The sequence below is a fragment of the Balearica regulorum genome, chromosome 3 (assembly GCF_011004875.1).
Source record: "Balearica regulorum gibbericeps isolate bBalReg1 chromosome 3, bBalReg1.pri, whole genome shotgun sequence".
NCBI classification, from domain to species: domain Eukaryota; kingdom Metazoa; phylum Chordata; class Aves; order Gruiformes; family Gruidae; genus Balearica; species Balearica regulorum.
Window position 1 is genome coordinate 105872018 of NC_046186.1, and position 17619 is coordinate 105889636.

At 44.3% G+C, this 17619-nt stretch overlaps 1 long non-coding RNA gene and 1 other non-coding gene across 3 annotated transcripts in view; one reads left to right on the forward strand and one right to left on the reverse strand.

The window, feature by feature from the left end:
* Positions 1-16979, reverse strand: part of LOC142601117 (uncharacterized) — a 41006-nt gene extending 24027 nt beyond the window's left edge. For both annotated transcript variants that reach the window (XR_012834719.1, XR_012834718.1), the window contains exons 1-2: positions 16337-16979; positions 5934-6080 (exon numbers count right to left, since the gene is read on the reverse strand). This is a non-coding gene — a long non-coding RNA (uncharacterized LOC142601117). The remainder of the gene's footprint in view (positions 1-5933; positions 6081-16336) is intronic.
* Positions 16980-17060: 81 nt separating this feature from the next.
* On the forward strand, positions 17061-17133 carry TRNAT-UGU (transfer RNA threonine (anticodon UGU)). The gene has a single exon. It is a non-coding gene; the product is annotated as a tRNA-Thr (tRNA).
* The last annotated feature ends 486 nt before the right edge of the window (positions 17134-17619 follow it).

The following is a 17619-nucleotide window of genomic DNA, read 5'->3' on the forward strand; positions in this document are numbered from 1 at the left end:
TTTGGACTTGGAGGGGGTAACTAGTCTTTTTGCAAAGACGAGAAAGACTGTATTTTTAGCCCAATTAATCAAAACTAATGAGCCCCTAAAACCTTATGTTTCTCTCAATCAGCATACTATCAGCAGTGACACTAAACTAGCCTTTCTCCATCAAAGAGCAGCCCAGGGGCCATCTAACGACACTCCAGTGCGAGTGACTCAGAGTTTCTCCACAAAGTAAGGCTTGCCTAAATTTCCCGACCAGATGGTTGAACTGTGAGACAATCCGTCAGATGGCTCTGAAGTGTTTAATACAATTAAGGATATGCAATCTGGAAATGCCCTGGGCTCAGACAATTTGTCCACAGATTTCTGTAAAGCTTTCAGAAACAAATCTGCACAGTCTCCTTCTGAACAAGCTTAATGATTTCTTAGCCAACAGCAAGGGAATCAGCCATTAAGGGAAGCAAACAGAACCCCTTGTTCATGCCTTCTCACCCCTGTAATGGGCAAGACAGCAAAGCAACAGAACATGAACTGTTGACAAACATGATGAAACAAGATCAGTTTGTCAACAGCAAACACTTCGTGTGCCTAGTGCAATGGAAACATTCATTCTCTCTATGCTCCTCAAAGATTTGCAGTTAAACCTACTGTGCAGATAGGAAAGCTGAGGACCATTGCTGCACAGCTTGTACCATTCAGGAGATGGTAGGAGAACTGGGCCTGCCTGCCTTTTTCTCATTACTCACCTTCTTCTCACTTTCTTTGCTTTCCACCTGCACCACTGTCAGGCTAACTTAGCAGCTCCAGAGCCCCTAATGATTTCCCAAGCTCAGGAAGACAGCTTGCCTTTGACACCAGGAGAGACAGAGGACTCCCACTGGAGGGGAAAAGCTCACGCTTCTCACTTCAAAACAGCAGAGCTGAGTGGAGAGTGACTGTGAACAGAACCACACCAATACATGGTCCTAACTACCCTCTGTCAACCATCACACCAACAAGAGTATCTCGGTGCCAGGAACACCTGGAGTACCTGGTAGCAACCATCCCACATGTGACATGCCTCACGTATCTATTTTGTCTCTTGTGGAGCGAAGGGAGAAGCTTACTACCTAAAACATAAGCCCACAGACACAGGAGGAAACAAAATGGAGGAGAGGCAAACTGAGAGGATGAGCTGCTGTAGCACAAAGCTAAATACTAGTACCCATGCGTGAGTTCAAGATCTCTTGCTTCCAAGTGTGCTTTGTGATCTGTTAAAGGGCAGCAGGGAAATGACCACACCACCATAGTGGGGTAAGTCAAATCCACTCCAGGCAGGGATTCGTCCTCTTTGATCCCCAAACAGAAATATGTAAAGAGCTCGAGAATGCTTACTTATAACTTGAGGTACACTGTACATAAAGCATATCACGTGTGTTTCCACAACAAGCAGTGAAAATTCAGGACATTCAATTTCAAGAAATCTAGCTGTGTTAGATCTAGAAAAAAACAGATAATAGTTGCATGGCTACAGCTAAAACCTGTGAATGCCTAGAGTCATGAGCTGTGCTTCCATGACTACTTTAAGCCAACATAACCACCAGCTGCTGCCAAAAAACAACTCTCCCACTTCCCACTCCTGTTACTCCTTCCCATTGCCACCAACAACTGGAAGCTGCACCAAGCTTTATTAGTTTATGAATGCTTGTGCCAGCAATGGTAGCAGGATCAGAGAAGCAGAGGTGGGAGTGAAAGGCTGGAAGTGATTGTGGCATTGTCTTCCCAAATTAAATTCATCTGCCTTTAAAAGATACACAGGACTTCTTTTCCTACCCCCCACACTGACCTTGTGGCCCACAGGTCTGACTCTTCCTGCCAAAATGGTGCTGTTTCTGCCAAGCCCCACGCCCTCCTCTCTAGGAGCTCTCTTCACAGCATGTAACATTTTCTTTTGACCCTGCAGCTCATGAAAAAGGCCCTCGTTGGCCACACAAGTACCATACTTATCACTGCTTAACAACCAGAAAGGAAAAAAACACGTGTCTGCGCAGCTGAGAATTGCACTGAGAACTGTATTTGTTGCATGTGCTCGGATGGACAAATGAAGGCCTTACAGATTAACTTCAGCTCCTGCACCACCAAATTCCTGGGTGTTTGTTTTCATACATTTCTTTTCTGCTCCTGGTTTTCCATTGTGATATAACTATATATACACACAATATTTTCTTCCATTGTGAAAGATTACTAATGTAGCTATTCCTGATTAGATGGCTGTACACTACACAGCATACCTAAAAGCAAGTGAAAACCTACAACTACGTATTTTATTAGGGAAATAATGCCTGTAAGAACAGAGGGGAGAATCTGACGCTAGAGTACAACTGAAGAGAAAACAGGCTGTGGAAGGTATTTCAGAGTGGAAGACCCCATCTACCTAATGTCCCAGAAGGTCAGAACTCGGTTCACTAAGCCTATCTTTAACAAAATAGGATTGCCAAGCCTGAAAATGCTCGTCAAGGGTACCTTACGGCCTTTAAAACCAGGGTTTGTGGCACATCAAAACTAAAAAGATCACAAGCATTACTGCCTTAAATATCATGTTCTATATGGTGGTGTTAGGCTTGCTGCTGAATGCATGGCAAGTGCACAGGGATGTAACAGCAGCACTTCTGGGGAGGCTGCACATCTCCTTCCTTGCATCAAGCCCACATGAATCGGTTGCTAGTTGAAAACCTCACCTGCTCAAAACGTGTTACAAGCTGCCTCATTCAAAGACTGGGTATAGTTATGAACTCCCTTCCAGTTCCTCCACCACAAATCACCCTTTGCTCAAGCTGGCAGATGCAGCAACAGACACAAGAACTGCAGGAGCCATACCGATTCAAGTGTCACTGTTCCCACCAGAAGACGTTCCCGTGCTTCTCCTTGAATCATTGTTGTACCGGGTTTGCGGGTTCAAGGGGGCGAGGAGTGACCTGCTATGCCCTTATCCATGAACAAGTGACTCCATTCCTTAGAGCTGTCAAGCCATGTTAAATTTATAGAGTTTTCATGCAGATTATTTGCAAATGAGTTCAATAGATACCAGAATTTTCTTTAGTGTTACATAGGTGATTGCACAAAGCTTGGCAGAGCTAGAGATAAATTCTCCAATTTCTCTAATACATACTTGTAATCTTCTCACATGACCTGTCTCACACATTGCTTACAAGCTCCCTGTGCTCTACATTCTCACCTCCCCAGATCTTGTCCTGCATGTAACATCTGCCAAAAAATCCCTACACACAGCTCCAAGTCCACTCTCAACCTGCTATACTCCTCTCTCCCCAAGCTCATGAAAAACACTTTCCCTAGGCAGCTGCTTCAAAGAAATTCTTGTCTACAGATGCTTTGATAAACAGCCTGTATTACCAGAAGGATGTATCTATTAGGTAGCATAACTGGTAATCCTGAGATAGGGTCCCCTGGTATACTTCCATAACGTTTTCTTACTGCTGTTATTCAGCAGAACTACTGATGAAAGCCTGTGGGATGATGAAGATAAATAGTAAAAAAGGCAAATAAAGTCTTCATGCATTGTGCCATGGTCTTCCTGTTCAAAGACAGATAGCAACCTGCAAAATGCTGAGCTTCATACAGTATGTGACCTAGTGGATTAGCGACACCAGACATTACCAGCTGCGTAGGCTGAGGGCTGGAGGGTCAGAGAAAGACAGGTGGGATTATACAGGGAAAAGACTTATTGGGCCCCTGTAAGTAGTATGGAGGTTGGCAAATCACTCCATCCTGCTCTAAATCTGCAAGGTGTGACATTTTGGCTCACAAAGACATCTCCCTTATTTTCTTTTTGATAGCAACTTTGGACAAGTTATCATGTGTGCAGTTTTATATATTACAACTCTGACAGTTTCAGATGATGCCCTTTCCTGCACAACAAGGACATTTTCAACCTCAGTGTGTAATTCAAATCTTATAGTTTCATTGGACAATTGCAGATTAGAGCTCTGAAAAGCTCTCACTTTCTTTCCCCGGCTTCTGAGGTGAAAATGAAAACCAGAGGGGAGCACTTGAAGATTTTGCTGATGTGGTCACCTACAGTTTCCTCTATTGGTACTGATCACATCTTATAAATTCAGACATAATTCTTATTATTAAATAGCATCCCACAAGCCAAATGATTTTTCCATCTCAGCTATGAGAGACAGAAAGGATATTAAACCTAAGCAGTCTAGTTTGAAATGTAAGCACCTCAAAAGAATGTCCAGATCCTGAATTACATGGCTCAAATTGTCGTTTAAAATCACAGGCTTAGATTGTCATCCAGCATAGATTAGAACAGCATAGCATAAGGCAGGATCTAGGCTTCACAGTGTAAATACAGTACACAGCTTACTCTGTCCCTCGCTTCTTTTCTGATCTGCTATGCAACTTACGTAAATTGCTCATCCTCCACAAAGTACATCAACTGTATGTACCAAAGCTTTGGCTGTAATATGGGGACTAGTTGAACTCATGATCAGCTTTGACAAGCTCAACCTGTCATGTTAATTGAGTAAGAGATTCCACATTTACAAGGTAGCATAATTCATGCTGCCAAGAATACAAAGTGCCTTCACCTGTGCCTGTCACTGGAGCACCCAGAATCTAGGGTACACCCACAGGGACCTGCAACTGCCACTGTCAGATAAGGTGATCATCTAAAGCCTGACAGCTACATCCAAGTGTAAGGAGCACTTAAGGAAGAAGCTTCCTCAAGGACAAAGCATTGTGGCCTTCCACTGGTGAGGACTGATACCATGAATCTGGGACTCCTTGCACCAGGCAGTGCCCACCAGCACAAGTAAAACTGATGATACTGCATCCAAAACAGATGGGAGGACATACACTCTTGCAAACACCGTTCCAGCCTCTGAGGCTGTATTTGGGTACTGTGTACCAGAACAACATCTACACATCAATCCAGCCTGGTCCACAGAAAGAATATGGGTCTCACTGATGCTCCTTTTCCAAGCTACACTTAAAGAGAACATGAACTTTGAGATTCCTTCTATGGCACCACAAGAGAGATGCTGAAACGGGAACTGGGAGAATGAGCCTGGAGAAGGCATTTAAGGGGAGAAGGCATTTAAGGGAATAATCCTAGGTCAGAGGGATGAGATAAAGGTTTTCGGGCTCTGCCAATTCATTTAAACAATGCTGTGGTCAGGGCCCGAGAGCCTTGGGATTTTCATCTACATAATCTTCAAATTTATTAGACTGGCAAGTTTTCAGTTTTGTTTTTTTTTTTTCCTCTTGGCAAAGGTATACTTATAAAAGGAGGAGTATTCCAACCAAAGTGGAAAAAGCATTCCCTCCCTGCATCCCCCAAACACAGGACACTAAATGCACACTGCAGCAGTCAATAGCTGGTGTTACCAATATTTTCTAACCTGTCCCCCAGCAGGTCAGGTGGAAAGGGTCACTCTGGGGTTTCTTCACCTGAAGTTTGATTGATTAGCTCTTGCTGAACCAAATTGTTTCTGTAAGTGCTTCTGTAAACAAACTAATTAACAAACTCCCACTATGTTGTATTTAGTTTATGCATTTAGCAGTGGCATCTGCACCACCTAAATCAGACTGGAGCAAGCATGGCTACCTCTGACACAGCATTTAGTGAAGAAAGCATGTTAGACTTCTTTTCATTCACAGTTTTTTCTCCTTTCCCTCAAACCCAGTGACCCTCTGTGACAAAGATTTATAGAACTAGCAGTCTAAAGGGGGTCACTGCAGAGCAAGCAAGCTTAAAACAAAAATGGAAGAGGTAACTGGAGATTAGCTTAAACTCAGATTCATGTCATACAATTCTCACTGTAAATTCAGGAGTTCAGAGGAGACAGCAATGTGCTATTACTTCTCGCTAAGCGTGTCAGAGTGATTTAAAACAAGTGACCATCAGTTCAGCTAGATCAACAACTTAGTCTTGAAGTTACCTTGACTTGCTGCTTTAAACATGAGCTGCGATGATCCACCTTCTGGTCTGCAATTCTGAATTCCCATAAGGAAAGACAGCAGATCCGAGATCTTCAGCAAGACATTTGTAAAAACATCCCTTTGCTGGGACTGCTGAGGAACATTCACTGGGGAAAGAAAAAGGAGAAATGAACACCAAAGAACAGAAAGTCTCTTTGGATTGATTTATTCTCCAGCTCACATTCTTAGGCACTGAATTATCCATCTTCCATAAAAAAAAATGATGTATTTATTACTATCTATTTTCCAGACATCCCACAACATATACCAAGAATTCCGCTTGTAGAGAACTATCAGCCCAAGGACACGTCTAAGGCGATGGGTACAAGCAAACCCATGCTTCTTTGCCTTTCTTTCTCAACTGTATGCACTAAGAACAATGGCGGGTCTCTACTCGTGCTTCATAGACATGCTCAAGGTCTCCAAGTGTTAAACATGTACATGCAGCACAAGAATGGTTTAGGACTGACCATGTGCACTCCACACTAAAGCAAAAGCGTCTGGTGGACTGGAGATTAAACCAGTGCTTCTGCATTACTACTGCTGCTGCTTTCTCTATTCTCCAGAGAACTTTAAAAGTGTGTATATTTTTTCTGGGAAGAATCCAAACAAGTTTCATTCACTTGTCCTATAAAACCACAACAGCTGAGTCACTCTTTAGAAGTATCTCTCTTTTTAGTGTTGTTTCCTTCATACAGTACTTATTTACCATAAATAGGAAGGGATCAATTTTTATTTACTTGAAGATGTGACCATTTTTTTCCAGAACTGTTTGATAGAGAAATTTCCCAATTGTAATCTCTTGTACTATATTAACAGCCACTAATGCCTTCAACCTTGAAGCAATTCTGCTTCAACTGTAGAACTAAATGAAAAAAAATTTTTTTTAACAGGAAAACAACAACCCACCACTAGCCAGATTTATCCCACTGCCAGAATTGCTTCCACCAGAAGAACAGCCAACTAAGCAAAAGGTAAGCGTAATTTTCAGTCACTTTTTTGCCTAGTGTTGCACTGGTGGAAAGGTCACCAAGGTTGGTCCTCTGTAGGTAAGACATATCTCATCCTTTCTTTTGTGTGTTTTTTCTGGAACATTGATACAGAACTTATCCACCATGCAGAAGGAATGCTACCAGGAAAACAAGAATGCCTCATAAATACACCCACAACACAATCCAGTAATGTCTTCACTGGAAGACGAAGAAATTTTTCATAGATAAGCTGATAAATTATTCCCTACTTTGTAAGGTAAGACACGTTTGATAGCCCAGAAAGTATAAAGCCATGATAAGACATAACAAACACCAGGTAAAAGGTGTTCCATGTAATCTTATATTTGAATTGCCCTGCTGATAACGAATGTGGTCTTAACGCACTGGGTTTTATACTATGGGTCACAGTGGATGACCCAACTGTTTTACAGCCTGTATTTCAGTGAATGGAGCGACTCCTTGTTCTTCTGCCTGTTCTCAATGGGAATGACTGTGGAGATTAAAAAAAAAAAAAAAAAGCAAAAAAACAAGAAAAACGAGTACAACAACAAACAAGGCTTCCCAAAGAGCAGCAACACATTACACCTCTCCAATGAAGACATACTAGAAGGCACAGAAAAGGACTATGGACTCGGTACGAGCCAGACATTTCAGCATGCTTCTGAATACCACTGAAAGTGACACCACTTCAATATTTTGCTGATTTGAGATCTAAACAGGCTCAGATTCATATATACAAACTCTTCATCATCTCCTTTCAATCCCACTGGACATATAAGTCCTGTATTTACCAATATAACTTGTAGACTGATTTGATTATAATTTATTTGGCAGAAGCGCCTTTGCACTTCTGACCCCGATCACTTCCTACTTCTGACTACGCAGCAGTATTGACCCAGTCTTTCCATGGGGGTTGAATCAGTTCCACTCCACACTGCAGAAATCATAGACTCGATAAATCCACTGCCCTTCGACCAGTCCTGGCTGGAGGTTACAAATGAGTCACTTCTAAATTTACTCAGATAATAGCAAAGTTATATTGGGACGAGCATTTCCCAACACACTAAAAAGCATTAACGCATCGGTTACCTAAGTGAATTAAGATGCTTAAGATATCTTCTCTACCCTATGGCAGGTTGAGGCATCCTTCAAATAAGTTTTGATCAGGAGAAGAATTAATGGGCATGTATAAGCTTTGAAAGAGATCTATCATGTATGAAGAGCAGCTGCTGATATTTATGCCCTACAGAGAGGCTCACTTGGAGTTTGATTACAATAGTCTAATGTTCTGATTTGTGAATTACACTCAAGAACAATTTATCCCCTCAGGCAGATGCGATCTAACCTCATCAGTCCTGTGTGTCATTCTCAGCAGTGCTTTTAAGGCTTTTGGGCACATTTGATCATGGAGTCAGCTTGACAATTCTGCTTGAGGGGATTTGTCAAAGCCATTAGAGTGCAGACTGGATGCCAGTATCTAAGGATGTATTATCACCTGCATTAGCCTTCATTAGCTAGCCGGGACCTCAGTGGCAGATATATCTGCACTACTATACAGTGAGCTAATTTAAGAGAGACAAGCCTCAAACCAAAAGCTTTATACAACACTTAATCCAAATCCTCAAGATTCAGAACATTTTCATTCATTCTCTTCACATTCATTTTCAGCTCTGCATGATGCATTACATTTGGGAAAGCCAAAGACAACAGAGTAGTACCCTGAGTAAGGCTGTACTCTCAGTATTTCCAACCCAACTGAAAGCAGGAAAAACAGCAAAGGAGACACAAACCCAATCACAAAGCTGAACTGTGGGACCAAGCTTACTCAAAAGAAGGGAGCTTCAAGGGTCTGAAGACTGTTTAGTGCTTCAGAAGCAAAGGAGGGACTTGGAAACAGCCAATTATTCACCACTTTGAAAACCTGACAGTATTTTGTCAGCAAAAACATACTCTGAAGCAGTACCACCTGCCTAAAAGCTGAAAGAGGTGAGATTTTTCCACGCTCAGTGGGCAGGCTTATGGAGACAGTGTCAGAAGAGGAGCTGATCACTCAAAAGCTGGCCTTCAAACCTTCCCAAGATGTGGTTCAGGAAAGCTTTACAGCAGCAACTTTGGGAAAAAGGGCTTCTACCAATTACTAGCATAAGGCTGGGAGCATAATTGCAGCTTCCCAGCGTTCAGGACCCTTCACTTCTCATTTTCAGGCCTGTTTCTAACAGAAACCAGATCTGAGGAAAGGATACTCAGCTGGTTTACTATCCTAAAACAAAGCTATTGTAAGATTTTATTGAGTGAAATTGCAGTGTACATATGTGCTAGTTGCTATTTTTGTTCACCTTAAACTGTAGGTATTCATATCTTGGTAAGAGCATACATAGGACCCTCAGCAGTTTGCCAGCAGAAGACAACAAAAGCAGAGTACACAGAACTACGGCCACCTGTGCAATCCATGTTCAAAACCTGCACCAGCAACGGGAACTAAGAGACCGGATTGCAGAGGAGAGCTACAATACGACATGAAAATTCCCAAGTCAGAAAGTATACAGAAACCTTCCATCCGACATTTTTTCATTTCAGTTTGTTCTGTGGCATACATTGGTCCAGTCCAATAACTGGGAAGATGAATGTATCCTCCTGGGAAAGAGGAGCAGAGCTGCTGAGCAACACATTTCACCCACGGAGCATCTGGTAGGCCTGTATGCAGGCAGGACCATGCAAGTCCATCCAGCTTAACCCTAAAAGCAGACAAAGGAATCAGTAAATTCCCATTCTGTTTCGGTGTCCAGGGGCCACCAACCCTACCTGGGGGCTGAAACACCTGCTCCCAGTCACTCCTCCAGAGCATCTTCTGCAGAAACATCCCAGGCTGTCCATCCCAGGGTGGTGAGGACAGGTCTGAACGCCTGGAGCTCGAAGCACGACTCTCCTCCAGGCACACGAGGAAACAGGGGCAGGATGTTCTGAATTAACTGCGCAGAATAACAACACACAGCCACTTTTGACCCACAAACTGTTGTCTCTAGCAGCAAACATATGGCAAAATCAGAAACAGAGCTGGGAACAAAACCGTATTTTCAATGCATTTACTTTCCCCAGGAGGAAAAAAATACACATCACCTAGGTTCAGTTATCATGTCCAGCACTTAAGCAACAGTGGGCTTTTCACAATTTATGCACTATTTATTACACATGCATCTTTCCTCCATCTACCTGAAGAGAGCTCCAGAACAAAGAACAATTTATTCCTTGATTACCATACGGACCGTCTGCCTTTGGGACTCGGATGTGTTTCACAGGAGAGGGAACATGAACACTTGAGGAAGGTGCCTGATAGCTGTGACAGGTTTTTTTTATTTTGCCTTTCCTGGTAATTGAAACCCAGAGCAGACCCGCACATTTATATCTTGCTTGGGTAGCTGCAGCTTGCCAAATACTCAAACCCTCGCAAACAGGCCGTGGCTGAGACAACAGCCTCCCATCTACAGCACTGCTGGCCACACCAGGACACGTTCCCATTTCCCTGCCTCCCATTGAGCTTCAAAAGGAACTTAGTACCTACAGCTTTACTGATCCTTGGAAGAAACCATCACCAAAAAGTTTATTTAAAACAAGGATTCTGATGCCTACTAAGAAGCTTTTTTCCCTGTATCTAAAAAAAAAAAAAAAGCAACAGAAAAATGAACCTGTTCATTTTTATTTTTTTTTCCAGAGGCAGGGAGTTTTGGGCTATCCTGTTGCCACACTTTTATTCCATTACAGCCCACTTGAAATCTTCCGAGTCTATTTTTACGCTGATAATAATAAGACTTTGCATTTATAGAGCATGCTACAAATGCACCCATCCACCGTCCCTTTGGGAGGCTGGGAGGGAAGTGCTGGACAGCTGGAAATGGGGCACAGGGAGTCCATACTGGAGTAAGGGTGGGGACTATGGATCTCCTGGTTCCTCTGCCTCACACTCATGCCTGAATTGTCTGTTTTCCGAAGAATTTTAAAAGCTCGCTTGGAAAATGTGATCAGCACGTTTTTAGCTTGGTTTTCCTTGGAAAAAGGTTCACGTAACCACACTGGTTGCCAACACCACTCCCAAGTAACTTTCAAATCTGCTAACTGGTTTCAGCCAAATTTGAGAGGATTAGCAGCCTCGAAGACAGTCCTGCATTCCTGCACTTTTTGAAATCCAACAACTGAGCAGAGGCCTTCAGGTTAGTGTCTCCAGAGAGGAGGAACACAGCTGCTCTACACTCTGGCAGCACAAACATACGTACAGGCGTATATACATACATAGACATAAACATACATGGTTTGCGACAGACGGATCAGCACCTGCCCAGCTACGGGCCAGCTGTTTCCTGCCTTGTGGACTTCCACAGGGGACACGCGAGGACAAGAAGCTGGCGTGGCTGACGCGCAGGGCTGAGGAGCACTGTGCAGCCACGTTCCATCTGCGGGGAGCTCTGGGTAGGTTCAGCACCATTCGGGAGGGGGGAACACAGCCAGAGGACAGCAATGCAGCTTCATTGGTCAGAGCACGGCGAGATGTGTGGATGTTACAGCGCTTTCTTCACCGATGCGCTGGAAGACAGCAAATCCTTCTCCTCTGGTGGCTCCAGGAGGGGAAGCCCTCATGCTGTCCCAGAGAGGTGAAGCGTTGGGTGATCTCTCTCTGTCCCAGCTGGGCTCCACGAGTGTCTCTGTCTTCAAGACAAAGACCAGGCATAGTCAAGTCCTTTTCTGCACTTTGAAGAACACTATGTCCTTTGGCTAAGATGCAGGCCTCCTAAATGTTTTTGACAAGGAGGAGATCTTTTTGATAGTAACATAAATCGCCACAACTTCTTTTTAATCCAGGGCAGGAAAAAAAGAAATATTCTAGCTCTTTCTCAAGCTACACAACTGTCATGAAAACATCTTTCACTTGCAGCCAGTTCATCTTGGACCAGGTAACACCTTGATTTTTCAAAGATCCTAAGGATCACCAGCTACCTTATTATCAGAAATACTTTATTATAATAAATAGCTTCAAATATGATCTGGATCAGAGAAATAACTCTGAAGCAAGCAAAATTAGATTACTCCTTTCTTGTTTCAGGAAGATCAAATCATAAAGCATCTGAAGACAAACATCCCTTCTGCTTGCATCCCCCACATTAAAGAAAAGCGCGTAAGATGCATGTTAGTTTCAAGAAAAAAAAAAAAAAAAACACCAAACCAACTGTATTGTGTTCCACAACAGGAGAGCACAACGAGGCAGACACAGAACTGTTACTCTGGAGTATGACTTAAGAATAGCGATGGCTTCGCCACAGAAAATTACTGATGTTCAAATGTGAGTCATGAGCCCCGCAGCACCCATTACATGACCTGGCCTATGAGCAAAGAGAGATGCATGGAATATGATTGTCTTTACATTTCTCTTGTGTTCTGTGTCACCTGACCAAAAAAAAAAAAAAAAAAGACAGAACTGAATTTTCATAGACACAGCAGTCCCTAGCTCCTCTTCAGAGCTGCACAAAACACCGTTAAAAAGGCAAGAACTTTTTTTGCATGTGATAATCGTTGCCCAAAAGAGTACTGAGACTACAAAAGTAATTTTGAAAGGTCACCGTATCTGTTGCACATTTGAACTTCTTTCCTATGGAAAGCAGAGTATCAGAGCAGGGGAAGGGTGCACACCAGTATCTCATGCTAGGATGGAGTAGGGATGCAAGTGGTGCACAAGCTCAAACCTGGAAACAGCCTTCACAGCACCTTATCCAGCCTCCATTACAAATGGTAATTGTTAGTGGAAAAATCACAGCAGGTTATTTTTGCTAATTTTTATCTAGGTCTAGCTTGTGTTTTGCATCAAATGTTTCAAGGACCAGTGGATTGTTCCCATGTAATTTGAAGAACGATGTTTTTTAAAAAGATTGATTGGGTCAAAACTGCAGAACAACAGGACATTTCCTAAGGCCTATCTCAATCAAACAGGACTTAAAGCTTCAGGTGCAGAAGAGAAGGCAGGCCTCAACCACACGTTGAGATCCTTCAATGCCTAAAATACCCTAAAGACCAGCTCCAAACACCCCCCAACCTCAGCAGGAAGCATTCCCCTGATTTTAACAACATTTTACTCAAAAAAACCCCTTGCATTTGTACAAGACAAAGTAATCCATCAGCACTTGGCAATTAAAATGAATACATTAAACTCTGACACCTTTAGGCTACTACAGAGTTTCTTTAGGGAACAAAACCATCAGTACGGAACCTGTCAAACAATTAAAACCCCCAGAACATCCCGTTTGATAAAAAGACTGGAGCTGTGCTGCAAGTCCTTTCTCACAGAGGTTGATAAGGAAAGGCAAGCACGCCAGTTTTGCTGATCTGTACTTCTGCTGAGATAATCCCAGGTGCACAAGGCTGCCCCTGGGACACAGAAAATCAGATGTGAAGAGGACAAAGGTAGGCAAGTCATGACAACCTGGTAGGAGACACACCATGTCTGCAGAGAAAACTGTCGCTGCTGTTTATTTCATACCGCTACAGCCCAAAGCTGGTAGCTGGTTTGTGCGACAAAGAACTGCATCTTGCAAAACATCAGTAAAACTGAATTCAGCAGGGAACTGGATGGCAAGCCAGACAAAGGAGTTTAGGAAAAGAGAATACTGTAGTAAAAGAGAATTTCTAGGGATAATTCATGAACCAGCTGTCTGAAGGGTCATTCCTTTAGTTCTCCTCTCCTGTTAGCATTTGAAAGTAAGATACGGCAATAAGATCATATGGAACATGCATGAGATTAGCTCATCGCTCTTAACAAGACAGATGTAAATTCACAGCAACACGGTTGACATCTGCAGACTGACACCAGCTTTACACACAGTTAAACACATATTTGTACAGTGAGGCTGTTAAGGACAGTCAGAGAGCTAATCAGGAACAACCAACTCATTTTTTTTTAATAATAGCTTTGGTCCACACTGAGGGCAAAATTACATCTATCCATACATTATGCACCCCGTTTTCTAGCTTGATGCCTATCCTTGGTGTAGAGAAGGTCTAGGATATAACTTTCAAATCCTGCTCCTTCTTAACAGCTTTCCTCAGGAAGGGGAAACTTTTCTGCATGCTGCTCCCAGTAACCTTCAGCATTCCTGCTTACCTTAGGAGTAACTCTCCTACAAAACCCTTCTATATAAAAGAAAAAGCCAGTTGTGTTATACCAGCGAGGCAGTTTGTAAAGGCCCTGCCTGCTTGCTTTCACTGAACAGCTGCTGTTAGCCCTCCACTTTTATCAGCACTCAATCAGATAAAAAATGCACACCTGGGAAAGCCCTGATACAGCAAGCGGTACACACAACCCAAGTTTAATCTTACTGCAAATCAGCACAAATTTTACAGAGCATATATAAGCGTGGATCTTTACATGTTTAGCACATCTTTAAAGGTAAATTGTCCTACAGAGATTTCTTTAAAAACCTGCATGGTGAACAGTCACCCTTCTCAGCATTTGAAGTCTGTTAAACATTTCCCCCATCCTTTCACGCAGTACTTAGGTTCCACCTAGTGGCTTCAACAGCAATGAAGCGAAGACTAGATTAGTATTTTATTGCCTAAATGCTTAATTTCAAAATCTGTGTGTCTAGTTGCAGAAATAATCATAGAGTCTTCATTAGACATATGATTTATCTTGCCATCTCCCTAAAAATTATCTTGGCCCTCTGATGGGAGTTTTCCAGCTACGGTTTTTCTAGTTTAAACATCCAAAGCAAAAGGGTATTAAACTAAACTAGAGCTATTCCTGCGCAAACAAGACTGAGAGGGTGGGCTGGCTAACAGCGTTAGCAGCTTGCAGACAGGAGCCCGTTAGGTGAAGCACCTGCGGTGTGCCTCCCTGGGCAGGTCTCAGTGGGTTACATGTCTGGTCACTAGCCAAACTTAGTTGGTACAAACCCATCACACCCAGTGAGATCTGTCTCACTTAACTGCTGAAATTTTTGGCATCAACTCCCTTTGCAGTTGACTGAGAAACAAGCACTTCTAGACCATGATTCAGGCGACCTATTTTAGAGGTTTACCTTCGGGTGAGATGAATTGCATCCTAGAAACGTCTCATTTCTTCATTTCTATTACGAAGAGAAGCTAGAGGGCTTACTGATAGCATGGTACCTCCATCACGCATCTTGAATCCCACCCAGGGTGCCTGACTAAGACTCTGTCTGCCACACAGCATTTGAAGTGTAGCCCACCTTGCAGTGAGCTCTAAGCAGACAGCAAAAGCTACCTGGAAGCAGGGCAACCATGGCAGTTACAGACTTTGCACCTAAGTTAAAAACCAACAGTGACAGGCAGCCACGCTACCACAAAAAACTTGATTTCAATGCTGTTCTGTTCTCAGAATACGTCTCACCCTGCTGCTCAGCTCTGTTAAGACTGACGAAGGTAGGTTTGTCTTACAGCAGGAAAAGCCTGAGACAGTTCTGCTCCTACCTACTTTAAGGTTATACAAGCCATGCTTATATTTCAGTTCCCTGAGGCATTAGCAGAACACTCACCACAGACATTTTAGCGCTCTTTGGAAGAGCTTTACCAACAATAAAGACTCACTATCTTCAAAGGGAAGGAAAAAAAGCAACCATCAAAGAAATGTGAAACTTCACGAATTTATCAGCTGCCACATTAGAGGTCAAAAGCAGATTTTTTAAAGTAATTTTAGTGTCTTACATAAACAAGACAGAGTTCACCAGAACTGGTCTAGTTTGTCCACAGAGATCATATCCATTCAAAGTTAAGGTGAACTTTAAAAAAAAAAAAGGAAGTTGACCTAGTTCATGATTTGTGGAGTGTGGGATGGATGAAAGGTCTTTAACTCCTTAATGCAGCTTTTTTCTGTCTATTCTTATTTCAAGGAGCTTTACTTTTGGTCACACGCAGTTTGAGACTTGCACTCAGCAAATCACGTCTGCTTTTCTAGAATATGACTCCAGTGTGCAGCAGAACTGCTCAGATTTATTACTCCAGAGCAGTGTGTCTCAATTTCCCCTCCACAGCTTACCTTTTCACCTTCACCTAAATGTTCACAGAGGAGGGCTGCATGTGACAGACTGGCTCTTTTATGCAAAGAAAAGGAGAAAATCTTCAATAGGTTCAAACTTCCTCACTCTGTAAAAGTGAAAAGAGAAACTAAGGCTACGCAAGGCCTATCTTGCCGTTGGGTTCATGTCCTAATTGACCTAGACTTGTGGTTTATTTGCAAGACAACTAAACCAGTTTTCTCCTGCAACAGTTATTTCACAAAACCTGAGAAGATTTACAACACCAAGTTGATTACAATCTACTTAAACTTTCCCCCACACACACTTTGCACAGAACCATACATTGTACAGCCTTACCTCCCAAAACCTGGAATCAGCTCCCAGCACGAGGAGCAACTACTCCATCCTGCACAGCATGGAGGACACCACTAAACACCCCAGGGACTGGAGAACACTGCAGCAATCCTTGAAGCAACCCTCTTGTAAACCTCCATTTGTCCCTGAAATATTCCTCACTGCAATGGCAGTTTTATTCTAAATTTGGAGCAGGTGCACCCACCCATTGCTAAAGGGGGGAAGGCCCCCTGGGGTGACGCCACACAGGTGAGCGTGCTGTGCCAGCTAGGCCGGGGTGTGGATTCACACACGGCTCCGTCATAGGGAGCTCTTCCCATGGAGGAAACCGGTGTGGGGGAAACGTGGGGGGCCTGGCGCTAAGCTGGGGGTGCCACAGGCGAAGAGCCCCCAGACAGCCCCGAGGCCTTACACGGCCCTTCGCTGCAGGGCGGTCAGAAACCCGGGTGGGGCTTCCACTGCTTTGCCTCGGCTTAGCGCTAACGCGGACAAAGGCCCGGGCAGAGGGAGAGGGGAGGCCGGGGCGAGGCAGGCCCCGGCGCCAGGCAGGACGCGTTCTACGCCGCCCTACGTTCATGCAACAAGAGGGGTGCTGAACCCCGCGGCCGGAGGCGGCGGCCGCCGCGCTCCCCAGCGCTCCGGGAGCCGACCGGCAGCGCCGGCACCGCGCCGGGAGGCGGCCCAAGGAGAGGGCCAGGAGCCGTCGGCAGGGGTGGAACTGATAGGTGGCTCCATAGCTCAGTGGTTAGAGCACTGGTCTTGTAAACCAGGGGTCGCGAGTTCGATCCTCGCTGGGGCCTGTACTACTTTTCCCTCCTTTTTTGTTGGGGTTCCCCCCCCCCCATTTTCCCTCCCCCTGCCCAGCGGAGTTTCGCTTCCCAGCCGCGGAGGCAGGGGGAAGGGGGCGGCTCTGAGCCGCGCTGGCAAGACCGTTCCCCAGCGGCTGCAAGCCGCAGCTGCGGCAGCAGGGTGCTGCTTTTTGCATCCCGAAACGGCGCGTCCAGAGGGTGGCGGTAGGAGATAAACGTAATGTTGAAACTGCAAAATAACGTCATTTGCTTTGGCTCCCTCTGAGGCCAAGGGTAGGAGTCTAAGCCAGGCGGTGGCTCCGCTACGCAGATGAATACGCTTCTCCAGAGATGAGCAGCTGAGCTCTGTCGGGGCCCCACGGTGGATAATGCAACCCCCGGCCCTCGCTCTCCCCCTTCTCCTTTTGCAGCACCCCATTGCACATTAATTTCACAGCATGCACCGCCACTGCCGGGGCACCCCGCACCCCACCCGTT